This window comes from Mauremys reevesii, linkage group 3 (assembly GCF_016161935.1).
Source record: "Mauremys reevesii isolate NIE-2019 linkage group 3, ASM1616193v1, whole genome shotgun sequence".
NCBI classification, from domain to species: Eukaryota; Metazoa; Chordata; order Testudines; family Geoemydidae; genus Mauremys; species Mauremys reevesii.
Window position 1 is genome coordinate 154,684,109 of NC_052625.1, and position 17,425 is coordinate 154,701,533.

Sequence of the window (17,425 nt, forward strand, 5' to 3'; positions counted from 1 at the left end):
AAAAGTGTATTCAGTTTACTGCAGATGAGATGAAAGATTTTTTTGCCTTCTTGTATTATTCTCTGGTAGTTCTGATAAGACAAATTCTAACATGTTGAGTGAACTCAAAGTGGCTTATACTCAATTAGTACATTAGTTTGTTTATTAAAAATAAAAATAATTCAGAAAACATTACTACCTGATGAAACACTCAATATCAGGCAATGCTAGAGTTAAGGTTATATGCCTCCTTTCTGTAAGTATCACAATACAGCCTGTAGTAATACAAATAGTATTGGTCTGTGTTAACTCAGAAAAGGAACCTGAGCTTCATTGTGAATGAACAAAGACTTTGCTCAATGTGCAGCTGAGGTCAAAAAGGCAAACAAGATATTAATATGCATAAGGAAGGAGTTGGAGAATAATACAGAAAAAAATATACCACCATTATTACACTTACCCTTTTGGCCCAAACAGTTAACCAATATTTGGAGTCTCATGGATTGTTTTGGTTGTGAGGAGAAACTGATGATAGTCAGGTATTTGTCTGATATAATGCTGTTTATTTACAAAGAATGTAGACAAAGTCCTATTTTCCAGAATTCAGTAGGACTCAAATAGGAGGACATTTCTTTGCTGACAGTTTCAACCCTGTTCTCCAGCCAGTACTTTGCCCAAAAAGCTCTCTTTGCTTTCTATCAGGTTCTTGGTTCCAGTCCTCCTTTTGTTGTCTGCTTGGCTTTTTTGGCTGCTTCTCTCTTCCTGTTCTTTGGCTCTGTCTGTTTCTGCTCCCAGATACACATACCTCCATCAAACAATACCCAGAAAAAAAAAACCTTCTACCCACATAGCTCAGTTTCTATCCAGGCTTGTTTGAAGCTGTGTTTTGCTTGTAGCTCCTATACTTTTACCCCTCTTACTCCAAAAAAGAGCTTAACTGCTTCTTATGTTTGTCCTGAATAAAGGGCAGCTGTCTCGTCCATGAGCTTCAATGAGGTTTTACCCAAAATCCATCATGTGGCTAGTGAGATGCAAGCACCTGGGAGACGGCCAACTGGTGAATATTTCTAGGACACTTCTGTCTTATTGCTATTGCTTAAATTTGGGGCATGTGTGTGAAAAGAAGCACTTACTGTGCTGGGAATTTGCAATTGAGTTTGGTAGGACTCTGGGCTGGCTGTAGTGTTTTGAAATCTAGGCTTGCTTGCTGACTGTCTGGGCTAGGTTGCCCTAGAGTTAGTTCAGTTAGAGTCTGCTTTCTAGCAGGGTTCTTTCAAGGGCTCTTTGAAGTGAGAGCATCTGGGAAACTAAGGGAGTTAGCCAGATGAGTTCACCAGCAGAGGAAGGTAGGCATGTTTTTGTTTTCCTTTCCTTAACTTGCAGGTACTCTATAAAGAATAACCCACAATGGGATAAAAATGGCATGTCGGCAACACCACTGCTAGCTCTTCCTATGCCAGACAGGTATCCTGACCCTGGAGGTTTCCACCCAGGCCTGGTCTTGACCTGCTGGGAATGTGGCCTGCTGACAAGGAGGTGAGGTGTCTATTCGTGGAGTCCCTCAGGAAGCAGGTAAGAGATGCAGGAGGAGGCAGCTGATCTGTGTAGCATCAGCGAGCCCAATTACTTCATCAACAGGATGAACTTGGAAATGTCTGGGACAGAGGATGCTAGCCAGCTACAGAGTTACCAGAAGAGAAAGGAGAACCAGTTGCTCAGTGGGGAGGAGAATGGTTGTTGGCCACCTTGGGCATTAGACAGTGTTCTACCCTTCATGCAGGTCATGCATCATGATCAAGAACCAGTATACTGTACTGCCAATTGGAGGTGAGGAGCAGACTTCAGGGGCTGAGGAGGAAGAGCCACCTGTCCCCAAAACTGGGAGGCTCATAGCCACCACACCCAAAAGGAGGAACTATAGGGTATTGGTGGTTGGGGACTCTTTTCTGAGGCAGATGGAGGCATCCATCTACTGACCTGACACGATGTCCAAAGTTTTGGAAAGATTGTTGAGGCTCATCTGTCATTGCTAGCCCACAGTGCTCATCCACCTGGGCACTAATGATACTGCTAGGTGTGACCCGAGCAGATCAGTGGTGACTACAGGGTCCTGGGAGTGAGGATGGAGGAGTTGGGGGCACAAGTGGTGTTCTTGTCCATCCTTCCAGTTAAGGGTAAGAGCCCAGGCAGGTCCATGTGCACCAGGAGAAGGCATGACTGTGCATATAGTGTCGATGGGAGGGTTTCAGCTTCCTTAACCATGGGATGCTGTTCCAGGAAGGTGGTCTGCTGGGAAGAGATGGGGTCCATCTGACCAAGAATCATAGGACTGGAAGGGACCTTGAGAGGTCATCTAGTCCAGTCCCCTGCACTCAAGGCAGGACAGGACTATATTATCTAGATGATCCTTGACAGGTATTTGTCTAACCTGCTCTTAATCTCTAATGACAGACATTCCACAACCTCTCTAGGCAATTTATTCCAGTGCTTAACTGCCCTGACAGTTGGGAAGTTTTTCCTAATGTCCATCCCAAACCTTTCTTGCTGCAGTTTAAGTCAAATTGCTTTTTGTCCTATCCTCAAAGGTTAAAGAGAACAATTTGTCTCCCTTCTTGTAAAAACCTTTTATGTCCCCTTCCAGTCTCCTCTTCTCCAGACTAAACAAACCCAATTTTTTCCTCAGTTTTCCCCTCACAGGTCATGTTGTCTAGACCTTTAATCATTTTTGTTGCTCTCCTCTGGACTCTCCAATTTGTTCACATCTTTTCTGAAATGTGGTGTCCAGAACTGGACACAATACTCCAATTGGGGCCTAAGCAGTGCAGAGTTATGATAGTTAATATTAAAACAATATTTGAAGGACTATAAACCTTATGCTTCATGGTTTAAGCAAATTTTTAACTAGTGGTGATTAAGCTGGAACCTTCACAGGGGCAGATTATTCCACATCTATGTACTGTGACTCTCTTGAACCTTTATTTGAAAAATCTGGTGCTGATCACTCTGACATAATTTTGGAGTAGATGGATCATAAATCTGATCCAGTAAGGCAATTCTTATGTTCCTATGTTTCTCAATTTACACAGGGTCTGACTCTGGTCTGTCATTAGAAGTCCCCTTACTCTGCTGTACCAATTACCTACACCATCATGGAGGGGAGAGCAGCCTCAATGGGACTAGAATGTCCCCCCTGTGCATGTGGGCTTGTAGTGGGAGGAAAATGGATGGCGCATTAGCTCCATCTCCTAATATACTGCCCAGTGTGGCAGTGTTGGGGCTCTGGGGGGACATATTACTATATGTTAGATATAGGGATGGTGAACATAAACTCCCCTTGGAACATGGGGAAAGCCAGAAGGCACATTGTGACTCAGTCACAATCTGCTTCCTTGTCTGTTCCTAGGGCAGCACAGCTACAAGCTGCCACATCCATGGGGCTTGTGACAAAGCCAAAATTGATTTTGAATGCTGCTGCCATTCTGGACTTTGAATACTGTGTGCACTTCTGGTCAAAAAAGATATTTGAATTGGAAAAGGTACAGAGAAGGACACCAGAAATAATTGGTAGAGAACAGTTTTAGTACGAGGGGAGATTAAAAAGACTGGGACTGTTCAGGTTGGAAGAGAGATGACCAAGGGTGGGATTAATAGAGGTCTATAAAATCATGAATGGTGTGGAAAAAGTGAATAAGGAAATGTTATTTACTCCTTCACATAACACAAGAATCAGGGATTACCCAATGAAATTAATAGGCAGCAGGTTTAACACAAACATAAGGAAGTGCTCCTTCACACAATGCACAGTCAACCTGTGGAATTCATTGCCAGGTGATGTTGTGAAGGCCAAAAGTATAACTGGATTCAAAAAAGAATTAGATAAGTCCATCAATGGCTATTAGCCAAAAATGGTCAAGGATGCAACCCCATGGGCTGTGTGTCCCTAAACCTCTGATTACCGGAAGCTGGGACTCGATAAATTGTCCTATTCTCTTCATTCTCTGAAGCATCTGGCATTGGCCACTGTCAGAAGACAAGATACGGGGCTAAATGGACCACTGGTCTGACCCAGTGTGGCCATTCTTATGACCCCACAAAATCATATGCATTTTTTTCTACCATTTTAGATTCAAATGTGTAGCATTTTCTTCTACCATATAATACTGTGTGCATACCATACAATTAGTGACCATGCAGTTCATTTATTTATAAAATACAGCTTTAAAAGTTGCAACTAAAAAACTTCATGATGGTATCAGTGGATTATTTGATTATGTGATGTACTCATGTGCAGTATCTTTTCAGCATTGAGCTCTCATTCTAACTAAATTACTCCCCATGTGAAAAGTGTGATTTTCAAAAGACTAACTTGCCAGATCAACTGATTGTCATTAGCACATTGAAATGCACTTTTGCTCAATGAGAGCTAGTTTCTTCCCAAATTTCAGTGTTCTAGTCCCAGCCATACAGCACTAGCGTTGATGAAGTTTATCCATTTTCTTTAAAATGGATGGATAAACATCTCTTTTCCCCCCACTCCCCCCACTCTCAGAAATAGCTCACACGGGGCAGAGACTGGACCTGCGCCTGAAGGGCAAAATTTCAGAAAGCGAGGCACATCTGCAAGCCAAAGGTTAGAATGGAAATGCTTCAGCAATGTTATGTATAGATGTTGCTGCTTAAAATGAAGAAAGGCACATTTAACCAACTGTCCTAAAATACATATTTTTAAACACTATGAGGAATAGTCTCCTCACAGTGCTTCACAGTAATACTAATTATTTATTCATTTCTATATCTTTAATGAATAAACACTCATCCATTCTAATAAGAACTATGTACATTAAGTGCATTGAGAGGAGACAAATACTCCTATTCTTTCTTCCATGATTTTGTTTAAACAATCTGTTATTCTCTGGCAGACAAAGCCTCTGAAGCTGTTTACCTTAGCATATTGTACAATGAGAGCAAATGGACTGAATCCTACTAATTAGAACAATTAGAAAATTAAATCTTTTTCTTAGATAAACAGTGGTCTTAGGAGTTTGTGAACTGTACAGCTGCAAGGCACTCATAGCAACCATTGTCATTTACTTTCATCATAATAATGACTAAAAAGTGTGAAAGAAAATGTGCATGGCATAGAAACAGTTATTTCCACTGGAACCCTCCCGCCCCCAAATCCTAAAATATTCCTGCCTTCAATACGGAATGGTGACTAAACATATGCTTCTCTCACATTGTAGTGCCCTAGGCAGTTATAGAGGTTCATTGAATAGGTAATACGCAGGCCAGTATCATTGCTTATGTTAAACCTGATTGGCTATGTACTCTGTCTCTTCCTCTAGCAATTTTTTCAGGGTTCATTGTTTGTCCAAGCATCTGATGGGATGCACATAGACACACACTAAGAGATTCCATTATTTACATGACATTTCCTTGTGTATTGTCAGTGTAGTATTTTTAAATGTGTTAGCCAAATTCCTGTCTTGGTTTTACCTCCGTTAATCTGAACAACATCCATTGACTTCATTGGAGATACTCAGGAGCAACTTCAATGTAAGAGTAGAATTTGGACCTCTGTGTCTACATTTGTCTCATCCTTAACTCTGGGCAGTAAAGGGATTAGACGTTAACTGTTTATCTGAATTCATTAAAAGTTAAAGTCAGATATGAAAAATACCAGATTGATGTCACCAGAAACTGAAATATTTATTGACAAAACAGGTGCAGCAGAAGCAGTGCAGGTTTCCTTGCAATGCACAAGTTCCTGGCAAAATGTCAAGGCAGGTATTCTATCTTCATCCCCCTAGACCTGTCAACTTTGATACTCTAGAGTGGGGGTTCTCAAACTTCATTATAGCACAACCCCCTTCTGACAACAAAAATTACTACACAACTCGGGGCGGGGGGAGCGGCAGGGCACACGAAGCCTGAGCCTGACTGAGCCCTGCCGCTCCAGAGGAGGGGAGGAAAGCCCAAGCCCCACCACCCCTAGCAGGGGGCCAAAGCTGAAGCCCAAGGGCTTCAGCCCCAGGAAGGGGGCCTATAATCTGAGGCCCGCCACCCGGGGGGCGGGGCTCAGGCTTTGGCCCTGGGCCCCAACAAGTCTTAAGCCAGGCCTGGCAGCCCCATTAAAATGGGGTGGTGACCAGGGCCAGCTTTAGTAAGTGCGGGGCCTGATTTGAATACCCAGCGGCAGTCCGGGTCTTCGCCAGCACATTGGTGGCAGGTCCTTCACTTGCTCTGGGTCTTCTGCGGCACTGCCGAAATGCCACTGAAGACCCAGAGCGAGTGAAGGACCCACCACAGCCGTGCTGCCGAAGACCTGGACTGCCGCCAGATGAATAAAAATAATTTAAGGTGCCTAAGTTAGGCTCTCTTCTTTAGGGTGCAGGGCCCTCTTAGGCACAGGTGGGGGGCCCAATTCGGGGGAATCGGCCCAAAGCCAGCCCTGGTGGTGACCCATTTTGGGGTCCTGACCCACAGTTTGAGAACCCCTGTTCTAGAGCACTCTGCTCCTTGATGTGTTATCCTCCAGTAGCTTTCATAAATCTCTCTTCTCTTGAGTCTCCTCCTACATCTTTGGATGCCCTTTCAGTGTCTTTTGGTCACTCTCTTCCTCTCCACTTCCCCTCTGTTGGAGTCCTTTGGTGTGCCTTTCTTGGCCATCTCTCCTTTTATACTCTATCCTTGGGTGATCTCATCTGCCTCACAGCACTCTTCTCTAAGCTGCTGACTCAAATATACATTCTATACAACTTCAATTTCAGATCTTGGACTATATCTCCAACACTTCAACATGTATGGCTCACCTTCTTAAACTTGAGATGGCCCAAACTGAGCTCAATCTTTTCTTCCAAACCTTCATTTTCTGCAGTGGTTGACACCACCACTATTCTCTCACCCACAGCCATAACCTGAGGATCATCTTCACACCTCCCTCTTTCTCTCCTCATATTTTGGCTCTGACAAAATCCTGTTGCTTCTTTCTCCACAACATTTAAAAAAAAATCTACCATTCCCCTTTTATCCCAGAGCCAAATTGTTTTTCCATACTCTGATCATCTTATGTTTCTACTACTCCTATCTCCTTTTGATAGCCTTTTTGATACAAAAGTCACTCCCCTCTGGCCCATCCAATATGGTGCAGCAAAAACCATCTGTGTTCCTCATTGCTTTGACAATGTCACTGCCTCTTTCAGTTGCTTAGCTAGCTCCCTATTGAACTAGACAACAAGTAAAATCTTCTCCCTGCTTCTTCTCAGCACTCAGTCCTGCCTATGTTTCTGACCTCTCCTTTTGTGTTGTCCTCACTGCCCTCTACATCTAACTACATGCCAGCATATAGCATTTAGCATCTTCATACTGCACAGTAGTTTTCTTGCCTATACTACTTGCAGTATTTTCTGGGCCTCTGTTATGGGAGACAAATTTCTACCCACAATATTATCTTCTACTGAATTGTGGGAGAGAGTCCTACTTGTTGCTCCTCTGGTACTTGTAATAATTTACACACCTTTCCACATTTGGCTTCTGCCAAAATCAGATTATATAAAGTTTAAAAGAACATTGATAAAGAAAACAGCCCTGCTAAACCTGCGATTTCTCAACATCTGTTGCAAAAGAGAGCAGTGTAGTCAGTAATGCACAATAGTGTTGACTATGACAGTCAGTTCTTTTTTTTTTAAACTGTTTTGTAACACTTGGTTGAATAAGGTTTTAGGTTTAAACCATCAGGCTATATAGAGTAACTCATCTCAGTTTGTCTAACCTAACTAAACTGTGCTCTTATTCCACTGTAACCACACTTCAATGCATTTTCCTTTTTCAGAGCAATTTTAATGTTAATTTTGTGTGGACTGCAATATAGAACAACTATTCCTGGCTGTTACCCAAGTACATGCCAGGATTATACACTGCTTGAAATGTCTAGCAGATTTTTTAAAAGGAGTATGTGTTTTTCACTACTCTGTGGTATCTAATGGTTATTTCTTGTGCTATGATGTTTATGTATGCTTTACAGTTTGGTATCTAGCCCTTCCCCCACTTTAAGTCACATTTACTGTTTAAACACTAAGCCGATATCATCAATGTTACCATTACTTAAACTGCAGCTGCTGAATGGCTTCCTTCTGACAGCATCTTTAGGAGCCAAATATTTCTAGTCTTACATATGTACAGGCCTGTTGAATTTTTAGGAGCAAAATTTCCCTTCTGAAAATGAAAAAGGAAGCTACTCATTTCAGCCATTGTTTTGCACTCAATGAAGATTTACAAATGGCAATTGCAAAATTAAAGGCTGTACACTGGTGAATGTGTGCAGGAATGCTGAAACGCATGCCTATGTTTTATATTCCCTAACCTTCATCTTTTTAGACTGAGCTCTTCAGGGCTTTTCACAGGTCTGTACAGGGCCTACTACATTTTCATACAAATGTGATGAAACAAAATAAAAAAAGATACAATATATTTGATGCTTATAGAAGAAATTCTAAAACCCACACATCAGTGCAGAGACTATACCACACACTAGCTTTAATTATGATGTGGTTCTACACTATTTAACATTTTTATCAATGACCTGGCCAAAAAACAAAATCACTGATAAAGTTTGCATATGACACCAAGATTGGAAAGGTGGTAAATGGCTCACTATCACTTGATATGTCCTCCCAGTTTGACATTGATATTACTAAAAAATAATGTTAAAAGTCAAACAATATTTGTAAGAATGAAGATTTCCTACATCTTTGCAGCAAAGTTCTCTATAAACAGGTCACCTATGATTTTTGTAGGTGATGTTAGAGTGATTAGTGTGTTTAAAAATTAAAAGAATAAAATTTCATTCTTGATATTGTCAGCACCAATTCCCTTTGGTCTGATACTAGTAATAATAATTCTGCACCTTTCTGAACTGGCTTTGGTTCACTGCTTTGACTCTCAATAGGCTACACAATACATAAAGATGGAAAGGGCTATCTAGTAATCCATGCAATACATTAATTGTGTAAATTAATGTTAAATAACTGATATACAAGGTAAAAAACACAAGACAATGTCTAAATAACTAATTGAAAAACTGAATATTAGTGATTGTAAAACTCCACCTATTGGACAGATGGGAGAATTCACTAATCATGCTGTCACTCATTTACTCAGGCCTACTCTATACTAGAAAAGGTTTGCCAGTATAGCGATACAAGTATCACCATACCAGCAAACCCTTCTAGTGTAGACATGCTTTTACTAGTATAGCTTATATCAGTTCCCTGAATGAAATACACCATACTGGCAACAACACTTTTTTGTTGGTATGACTGAATATGGTAGGGCTTTTGCAGGCATAAAAATGTTGTAACACTCCTCCCACCCCAGATACCTAACCAACCTTACTGTACTGGCAAAAGTTTCCAATATAGATCTGACCTCAGTCTGAAGGTAGCATCTGATAGGGTGATGGAGAAGACAAAGATACAGGTAATCTGAAAATGGGAAAGTTGTTGAGAAAACTCCTGAAATTTTCAGAGCCTGAGAACATTCTGTACCAATCTGTGCTGTACCACCTCTAAAAACGGGTTCTGTGTCTTAGGGTACTGTTCCCAATTACACTGGAGAAATCAAAGTACTCAGAGGAACATCTGGGAGAAAGCAGTCATCCTGGGTGACACTTTGCTTTAGAAAGTGTCCTCCTGTTTTTATTGCTGAATGTGGCAGTCAGTTGCGTTTGCATATCCATGCTCCAGGACTGCTACATAGCTCCCTGGGGGTGCTATTAATAAATATACTTAAAAGACATCTATCTATACAAGTGTCCTAGGCACTTTCCAATAAATGAAATCCATTAATGGTCAAATCTTCAAAAGTGTCCATGAATAGGTGCTTGCAGCTCTGGATGCATGTGCCCAAGTCAAGAATTACACACATGCATCTTGAACTGCATACATGCACCACCTGGGATATCGTGCTCTTCAGTCAGGTGGATGAACATTAGAAAATTGGGCCCAGAAAAGACAGAGTGCGCAAGTTCAAATATAAAACTTGACTGCAGAGGGTAGTATTGAAGGGGGAACTGTCCGGTTGGAGGGGGGTTACCAGTGGAGTTCCTCAAGGCTCGGTTTTGGGTCCGATTTTATTCAATCTATTTATTGCTGACCTGGGAACCAAGAGTAGGAGTGGGCTGATAAAGTTTGCGGATGACACCAAGTTGGGGGGTATTGTCAATTCGGAAGAGGATCGGGATATTCTCCAGGGAGATTTAGATGACCTTGTAAACTGGAGTATTAGTAACAGGATGAAATTCAATAGTGAGAAGTGTAAGGTTATGCATTTAGGGATGTCTAACAAGAACTTTAGTTATAAGCTGGGGACGCACCAGTTGGAAGTAACGGAGGAGGAGAAGGACCTAGGAGTCCTGGTTGATCGCAAGATGACTATGAGTAGGCAATGTGATGTGGCCGTTAAAAAAGCTAATGCGGTCTTGGGTTGCATTAGGCGAGGTATTTCTAGTAGGGATAAGGAGGTGCTAGTCCCGTTATATAAGGCGCTGGTGAGACCTCATTTGGAGTATTGTGTGCAGTTTTGGTCTCCCATGTTTAAGAAGGATGAATTCAAACTAGAACAGGTACAAAGAAGGGCCACTAGAATGATCCGAGGAATGGAAGGCCTTTCGTATGAAAGGAGACTTGAGGAGCTCGGTTTGTTTTCCTTAACCAAAAGAAGGATGAGAGGAGATATGATTACACTCTTTAAATATATCAGAGGATAAATACCAGGAAGGAGAAGAATTATTTCAGCTCAGTGCTAATGTGGACACGAGGACGAACGGATATAAACTGTCAGTCAGGAAATTCAGGCTTGAAATTAGACGAAGGTTTCTAACCATCAGGGGAGTGCAATACTGGAACAGTCTACCGAGGGAAACAGTGGGGGCGAAGGACCTCCATGACTTTAAGATTAAGCTAGATAAGTTTATGGAGGGGATGGTATGATAGGATAACGGGCTTAGTCAATAGGTCAATTATGTGCCTGGTATGATATAACCTTTTCCAGAGGGTTTGGCTGGAGAGTCTTGCCAGCATGCTCGGGGTTCAGCTGACCGCCATATTTGGGGTCGGGAAGGAATTTTCCTCCAGGGAAGATTGGCTATGGCCCTGGAGGTTTTTCGCCTTCCTCCGAAGCATGGGGCAGGGTTCACTTGCTAAGGAGTGGGTGGATCGGCTTATGTGGCCTGCATCTTGCAGGAGGTCAGACTAGATGATCATAATGGTCCCTTCTGATCTTGAATTCTATGATTCTATGATTCTATGAAAACAGTCAATGGTGTAAAAAAAATAAAAATAACATGCCTACACAAGGGTGGCATTCTAACCTAACTAGCAATCTCCCACACTGTTCAGAGCATGTACATCTATCTATATTTAGGATTTTCATATGTTTTGGATGCTCCTGAAAGGTGCTGGAGTGGTGACTCTGGAGACTGAAGTTTGGAGATTTGAAGATAAATACACGTCCTCAAAACTTGTACTGCTTGGCCAGCAACATTAAAGAATGGCACTTCCTCCCCAATCCTGAACCTGGAGGGATCTCATCTAGGGGTGATAAGGTAATTCATTGTCTGTGTTCAATTAGTCCTGGTTCTCCTCTAAGACTGCCAGAAGAGGGGGTAATTTTGTGATATGGATGTTTGTCTGCTAGGTGCTGGACTGAGATACTTAATTCATTTGTTACAGGCTAAAAGACATCAGATTATAACAACTTTTGTTCACTTCTGAGACAAGCTTGAATCAGACCATTAGCCTAGAAGTGATAGAATTCATCTCATTATTAATCCTCTGAGCTACTGACTGCCCTCTCCAATATACAATTTTCTGTACTATTTAGACTTTCTACAGTATACATCTTTACTGTAATTGGTCCTCTTCACAGAAAGACTGCAGCATACAATGTAGTGTCTCTAACTCAGTGAAAATTACAAATATTGCAGAGAAATGTGTTTGGCATCTCAGATGAAGACAGCAGTTTTTACAATAAACTTATCCTCAATTTTTGTACAAAACTCCTACTGACAGTGGGAATTCTGTGTATAGAAAAATAGTAGAATATTGCCATTTAATTGTCATTAAGAGTTTCTTAAGCCTTGAATTATTGACCATAGTCTCAGTCAAATTTCCACAAACATTTTCCTGATATTTTTGTTAGGCTCGCTTTTGTTGACTATTGTTAGTAATCGTCCCTCCAAGTTATACTGTGGCTGCAGGTTATAAACTGTTTAGATTTAAAAAAAATGTACAATATATGGTCAAGTACCTATATCTCAATGCATATATTTAGTCAGATAAATTCTGACACAAATAAAAATTCGATGAAATTTTTAGTTTTATGAAGTTATTATTCACAGGAATTTTGTTTTGGTAGCATGGAAGGGTGATAGTAGAAACTTTTGGGATATATTACAATAAACATGATAGTAAAAAAATGCTCTCCTCAAACTGATAAAGAAAAGATTTGAAGAACAAATAAAGGCCATCCATGTGGATTTCTTGGATGAGAACATCTCTCAGGCCTGGTCTACACTAGGAGTTTATGTCGAATTTAGCAGTGTTAATTTGACTTAACCGTGCACCCGTCCACACCAGGAAGCTAATTAGTTCGACCTAGAGGGCTCTTTAGTTCGAATTCTGTACTCCTCCCCGACGAGGGGAGTAGCGCTAAATTCGACATGGCTATGTCGAATTAGGCTATGTGTGGACGGAAATCGACCTTAGTAGCTCCGGGAGCTATCCCACAGTGCACCACTCTGTTGACGCTCTGGACAGCAGTCCGAGCTTGGATGTTCTGACCAGCCACACAGGAAATGCCCAGGGAAAATTTGACACGCTCCGGCGCCTTGTGGATGTTCTGCAGGACCGCAGGCAGGAGGACAGAGCCCCCCTGCACTGTATCTGCAACCGCCCTCCCCCGCCACAAAGTCCCAAACCCCCCTCACCCAAAGTAACAAGAAGGAGGGGCGACAGGGGCCGTGAAAACTGTCACTGCACCCCTGCAGAGTGCACAAATACAAGAAGGCTCTCATTCCCTAAATGTTGAGAAGTCCTTCCCTTCCTGGCTCACCGAAGCCCCAATCCCAGTTTCATCCCCTAACTGTGTAGTTGATTATTAAAAGTAGTTTGCTGTTAATTACTATTTCTGTCAAGTTTTTCTACAGAAGACTGTCTGTGAAGGTGGGGGGGAAGGGGGTTGTTAATTGCATAGGACAGTCACCTTTACCAGGGTACAGACACGGGGGCAGGATCAACAGCAGGTCACACACAGTGCAGTCAGTAGGCACCCTGGTCGGTCTGGGAGGTGTTTTCCATGTTCTGTGTGGGTGGGGGGTACGTGACTTTGTGGCATGGGAGGGCGGTTACAGAAATTATGCAGTGGTCCTTGTCCCGGACCACAGAGCCACACAGCAGGGGAATCTGTAACTGTCCTCCCCCGCCACAAGGTCATGTAGCCCCCACACACAGAGTCCCGAAAAGGAGGGATGGCAGGCTCCGTTGAAACAACCAGTCTGGCACTGCAGACTACTCTAGGAGCAGGAGCCTATCATTCCTCTAGTGTAGAAGCGGTGTTAACATCACTGCACACCCTACCCACCACAGTCTGCGTCCCTGTTTCAACCCTTTAACGCGAATTCATTAATAAAGAAAACGTTGTTAATTAACAATGTTCCATTAACTTTATTTTTAAACGTGTGTTGGAAGGGGGGAAACGTGGTGAACGGGGTATGTAACCACAGAAGAAAGTCAACAGTAACTGAAGCAGGGGCAGGTTCAGCTTCTCTGTAAAGAAGCTGAACAGTCACAGGTTACCCTGCTCCCTGAGGAACCTAGCTTTCAAGGCCTCCCGGATGCACAGCGCTTCCCGCTGGGCTCTTCTAATTGCACGGCTGTCTGGCTGAGCATAATCAGCAGCCAGGCGATTTGCCTCAACCTCCCATCCCGCCATAAAGGTCTCCCCCTTGCTCTCACAGAGATTGTGGAGCACACAGCAAGCTGCAATAACAATGGGGATATTGGTTTCGCTGAGATCCGAGCAAGTCAGTAAGTTCCTCCATCTCCCCTTGAGACGTCCGAAAGCACGTTGAATTATGACAGTTACCCAAGACCACCCTTGACACATTTTTCCCCCCAGCATGCATTGTGGGGAAATCCCAGAATTCAAATGGGCAGCGGGGACTGCGGGAACTGTGGGATAGCTTCCCACAGTGCACCGCTTCCAATGTCGACGCTTGCCCCGTTAGTGTGACTCACAAAGTCGAATTAGTGTCCTTAGTGTGGACCCACAAATTCGACTTTGTAAGGTCGATTCCACAAATTCGAATTAAGTTAAATCGAACTAATCTGGTAGTGTAGACATACACTCAGCCAGGTTTCATAATTCACTTTGTTTTGCAAAAAATTTCCACCAATGTCAAAAAGAAAGAAGTATGATAATAGTAGTAACAATAAAAAGAACAGGAGTACTTGTGGCACCTTAGAAGCTAACAAATTTCAGCATGAGCTTTCGTGAGCTACAGCTCACTTCTTCGGATCCATAGAATGGAACACACAGACAGGAGATATTTATACATACAGAGAACATGAAAAGGTGGAAGTATGCATGTTCTCTGTATGCATGTTTTCATGTTCTCTGTATGTATAAATATCTCCTGTCTGTGTGTTCCATTCTATGCACCCGAAGCAGTGAGCTGTAGCTCACGAAAGCTCATGCTGAAATAAATTTGTTAGTCTCTAAGGTGCCACAAGTACTCCTGTTCTTTTTGTGGATACAGACTACACGGCTGCTACTCTGAAAGTAGTAACAATGTGTTTTTGCTTGTACAACCAAGTCCAGTGTGTACAAAAACAAATGAAGGTATCAAGACAAGTTCTGTGATATATCCTGGAGTAGGTGACTAATTATCACATGGCATCAGGAAAGATGGAACTATTACTGATGCAATGCAGTTCAGGACATTGCATCCAAGATGGAGAAAGCTGTCCCTGAAGATAGACAGCTGAACTGTTTTTATAGCCAATTTACATTCCTTCTTATCTGAGCTGTAGCAAACTGTTTACCAGTCTTATGTAAAGCCATCAAAGTTTAAAATATATCAAGCTGATGAACAGTCTTCTGTTTACCCTCTCTCATTAATTTTTTAAAGAAGAGTTCTTCAAGTTCTCAACCCTGTGGATTTCCTTTAAATTCAAAGACGACAACATCTCAAAGCACCTTGCACACTTCAATATATTTTTGTTCTGAATACATAAAGGCTGGCCCTACCTTGACTGCTCTAGCTGTTAGATTAAACAGTTGAAGATGTGATTAGTCACAAACTACCATAAATAGTCATTTATCTCTTTGCAAAGTGGGTATAAAGTGCTACCAAATCAAATTTCTCCGTACTCACACTATTGGAAACCCTCTTTACATTCATTCACAAAGTAGAAGGTAATGGAGAATCAGGTACTGAATCTACAGGAGAAATATAGGCTGTGATCCTAGACATTATCTGTGAGTTGTCTGTGTTTCATTCATAAAGAGAAGCTGAATTCAGGTTAAGTTGAACAAGCAGAACTTTTAAAAAACCCTGTGCATTGTTCTGTCCCTGTGGCTGAGTAGCTTCCAGCCTAACTTCCCACATTCCCAGGTGTCCTCTCACTAACAGTCCCCCCTCCCCAAGAAACATGGGCCCTCCAAACCCAGTTTCACTGATCATGATACACTCTAGATCCCCATATCCAGGCTGTGTTCAAACCTTGCTGCTTCTTCCTGTACAACATATCTAAAATCCAACCTTTCATCTCCAGACAGATAAAATTCCTCTTCCAGTCTTCAATATCTCACATCTTGGACTTCTCCAATCTCCTCCTCTCAAGGCTCAACAAATCCCAGCATGTTCCACTCATATGCCTTCAAAGTGCAAATATAAAGATTTCCCCAGCTTGTCACTTTGACCATGTCACTCGTCTCTTTGCATTCCTACACTGGCTCCCCTTCCTCCACCACCACAACTTGTCTTAATTTTTCAAGGCCAGTCACAGCCTATCCCCCCACACATTACTTATCTCTCATAGACTATTGAGGAATCAGCTCCCTCCTCCACTCTGCCAATGAGGCCAGCCTTCATTGTCTATTTGTTAAATTTTGAAAGAAGCATCTTTATGGTTTCTCTCATGTTGACCTTCATGCATGGGAGGAGCACCGGTAAACATCCATAAAGCCACCTCATTGTCCTCTTTCAAATCCTTCCTTGCAACTCACCTGTGCTGGGATGCCACAACATCTCAACAGTTATTGGGCAGCTGTTGTGCTGTGACTACTGCTTATGATGATGCCTGTAAGTATTGTCTCATTGTCCCCTTGAGCGTTTGCTGTCTGTTTATTGTAGCCACATATTGCCTTTCATCTTATACTTAGATTAGAAACCCTTTGGGGTTGGGATCAGCTTTTTGTTCTGTGTTTGGATAGCACCTAGCATAATAGGGTTCTGAAACATGATTGGGACTCATAAGTGTTACTGCAAAACAAATAAATTATTCAAAACCAAAAACAAAACTATATGTAAAGAATGTTAAGGTTGCAAAGTCAAGCACTCAAAAGTTAGGAAACCCCACATCTAAGATTGCCTTAATTCAGCCCCCTGGGTACCTATGCATTATGATAAAGTCTTTAATTACACAATTACATTCTATTTTTTCCACAGGACCTTGGCCTAATCCAGTGCTTGATCCTGCTCTATTGTAATCAAAGGGAGTTTTACCATAGAAATCAATGGACACAGGATCAAGGTCAGTCAAGCACACTCTCAGGGTATGGCTACACAGCAAGTGGTAGAGAGTCTCAGAGCCCAGACTACCGCTCTAAAAATAGCTGTGTAGCCAGCACAGCTCAGGAACTGAGGCTTAGGGATGAGGGTGGGCTTCAGAGCCCAAGCCATGACATCTACACAGCTATCTTTAACATGGTAGTATGAGCCACATGGGCCCCATTCTGTCAACCTGTGTTGAGACTTGTTTTATAGATGTACCCACAGTGCACAGATTATATGGTGCATACTGAATGGGTAGCTAATATTTTTATTTTCACCATTCAGTGTGTTCTGCACTCCTTCCAAGCCTTGCACTGAATACAGAATTATTAATTTCCTCATTAACTTTTCTATGATACTCATCCCTAAGGCTAAATTTTTTTCACAGATATTTTTAATAAGAGTCACGGACAGGTCACAGGCAATAAAGAAAAATTCATGGAAGCCCATGACCTGTTTGTGACTTTTACTAAAAATATCTATGACAAAATGGGGAGCTCAGCTGTGGGGTCCCCACACCACCCATGGTGGCTGGGAGCTCTGGGGTACCCTCACCAGGTGGGGGGATACCCTGCAGATCCCGGCTGCCACAGGCAGCAGGGGGACCCTGCT

The 17,425-nt window shown here is 42.3% G+C and overlaps 1 long non-coding RNA gene across 1 annotated transcript; it reads left to right on the plus strand.

Annotated features, from left to right (window-relative positions):
* Positions 1-943: 943 nt before the first annotated feature.
* Positions 944-16,723, plus strand: LOC120402102. Its single transcript, XR_005596982.1, has 4 exons — positions 944-1,036; positions 1,363-1,551; positions 11,432-11,581; positions 16,709-16,723. It is a non-coding gene; the product is annotated as an uncharacterized LOC120402102 (long non-coding RNA).
* The last annotated feature ends 702 nt before the right edge of the window (positions 16,724-17,425 follow it).